At 74.4% G+C, this 2,500-nt stretch overlaps 1 non-coding gene across 1 annotated transcript; it reads left to right on the top strand.

Annotated features, from left to right (window-relative positions):
- The first annotated feature begins 1,130 nt into the window (after positions 1 to 1,130).
- On the top strand, positions 1,131 to 1,249 carry LOC128823726 (5S ribosomal RNA). Its single transcript, XR_008441965.1, has one exon. It is a non-coding gene; the product is annotated as a 5S ribosomal RNA (ribosomal RNA).
- The last annotated feature ends 1,251 nt before the right edge of the window (positions 1,250 to 2,500 follow it).

The following is a 2,500-nucleotide window of genomic DNA, read 5'->3' as shown; positions in this document are numbered from 1 at the left end:
AAAAAAAAAAAACACCCCAAAAAAGGATCGGGCCCACTAGAGACATGGACCAGGCCGCCCTGGGCTCACCCTCCCCGGCCGCAGCGAGGGACTGCCTCCCGGCCGACTGGATCGGGCCCCTGGAAGTCTGGAAAAAAGAATGGAACCTGACGCCTCCGAGGAGGGGGCGCCCAGGGAAGGAGGGAGATCCGGGTCGACCTGGTGACCGGACGGGAAAGCGGCCACCGGGCGTGCCCGTTCAAACCTAGGGGTTGACCTGGCGGCCGGAAAGCAAACCGGCCACTGGCTAGCCCCGTCGGCAACCTACGGGTTGACCTGGTGGCCGGGAAGCGAACCGGCCAGCAGGTGAACCCGTTCGATTCCACGGGTTGACCTGGTGCCCGGGAGGGGACTCTGAAAAATGTTCAGCCCTTTCGGCTCGGGGTTGACCTGGTGGCCGAGAGGGGACTCGGACGGCAGGCAAGCCGCCCTGGCCTCACCCACCCCGGCCGCAGCGAGGGACTGCCTCCCGGCCGACTGGATCGGGCCCCTGGAAGTCTGGGGGGAAAAAGAAAATGGAACCTGACGCCTCCGAGGAGGGGGCGCCCAGGGAAGGAGGGAGATCCGGGTTGACCTGGTGACCGGACGGGAAAGCGGCCACCGGGCGTGCCCGTTCAAACCTACGGGTTGACCTGGTGGCCGGGAAGCGAACCGGCCAGCAGGCGAACCCGTTCGATTCCACGGGTTGACCTGGTGCCCGGGAGGGGACTCTGAAAATTTTTCAGCCCTTTCGGCTCGGGGTTGACCTGGTGGCCGAGAGGGGACTCGGACGGCAGGCAAGCCGCCCTGGGCTCACCCTCCCCGGCCGCAGCGAGGGACTGCCCCCCCTCCACCCACCCACCCCCCCCCCCGGCTGACAGGATCAGGGCGCACTGGATGTCCGGGACAATATTTTCCCCGACGCCGGGGAGGGCGGGCGGGCGGAGGGGCTCTGGCGGCCAGCCCGGGCCCCGGAGCTCGAGAAGGAAAAAAGGACCGGGCCCGCGAGAGACGGGGGCCCTGCCGCAGGGGGGCAGTCCGACCGGGGCTCACCGTGCGGCAGGCCCGGGCGTCGGCAGGGGAAAGCGGGCGAGGAGGCGCGGGGGCCGGGTGCCTACGGCCATACCGGACCGAACGCCCCCGATCCCGTCCGATCTCGGAAGGTAAACCGTCCCGGGCCTGGCTAGTACTTGGATGGGTGACCGCCTGGGAATCCCAGGTGCCGTAGGCAGCTTTTCCCGGTCCGAGCCAGCTCTCTCTCCTTTTCTGGGGAGGAAGGAGAGGGGGGGGACGGGCCGGAAAGCCCCTCGTCGCTCCTGCCGAGTCGGAGGTCGCGGCCGCAGGTCACGGGTCTGGGCGCCTGGGGTCCGGCTCCCCACCCGGCTTCCTCCGCGGAGGACCCACCGAAGCCGCTGGGGGAGACCCCGGGCATGGGGCGGACTGGCCCGGACCCTCCCGGCCGCCGGCCCGCAGGACCGCCCCGAATCCCCCCGCCCCGCGGCCACCCAGGCCAGGCCTGGCCAGGCGGGACGGACGGCGGGTGTCCAGCGCCCAGCGGCTTCCGCCAGCGGGGACCCACGGCCCCCAAAGCCGCAGGGGGAGGCCCCGGGCCCGGGACGGACTCGCTCGGACCCCCTGCGCCCGGGCGCCGGCTCGCGGGACCGCCCCGAATCCCCCCGCGGCCACCCAGGCCAGGCCTGGCCAGGCGGGACGGACGGCGGGTGTCCAGCGCCCAGCGGCTTCCTCCAGCGGGGACCCACGGCCCCCAGAGCCGCAGGGGGACACCCCGGGGCCGGGACGGACTCGCTCGGACGCGCTCGGACCCCCTGCGCCCGGCCGCCGGCTCGCGGGACCGCCCCGAATCCCCCGCCCCGCGGCCACCCAGGCCAGGCCTGGCCAGGCGGGACGGACGGCGGGTGTCCAGCGCCCAGCGGCTTCCGCCAGCGGGGACCCACGGCCCCCCAGAGCCGCAGGGGGAGACCCCGGGGCCGGGACGGACTCGCTCGGACGCGCTCGGACCCCCTGCGCCCGGCCGCCGGCTCGCGGGACCGCCCCGAATCCCCCCGCGGCCACCCAGGCCAGGCCTGGCCTGGCCTGGCAGGCCGGCGTGCAGCTCCCCCGGGCTTCCTCCCCCGACGACCCGCGCCCCCCCGAGCCGCAGGCGGAGACCCCGGCCCCGGGGCGGACCGGCCCGGGCTCGCTCGAGCCCCCTGCGCCCGGCCCGCAGGACCGCCCCCCCCCCCCCCCCGAATCCCCCGGGAGAGGCCCGGCCTGCACGCCACTGACGACCCGCGGCCCCCAAAGTCGCGGGAGGCGCCCCCGGCCCCGGGGGCCGGTTAGCTCCGTGTCGCTCCGCGCCCCCCCCCCGCCCCTCGCTGCCGGGACCGGGCACCGCCCCAGAGTCAGCCGCAGCCGGACGGCCTGAGAGCTGCCCTCCTGTGGACGACGGTGAGTTTACCTTGACACTAACCGGCCATCAGCC

The sequence above is a fragment of the Malaclemys terrapin genome, chromosome 15 (genome assembly GCF_027887155.1).
Source record: "Malaclemys terrapin pileata isolate rMalTer1 chromosome 15, rMalTer1.hap1, whole genome shotgun sequence".
Lineage (NCBI taxonomy): Eukaryota > Metazoa > Chordata > Testudines > Emydidae > Malaclemys > Malaclemys terrapin.
The sequence above is the reverse complement of the archived record's forward strand: the minus strand, read 5'-3'. Positions and strand labels throughout refer to the sequence as shown.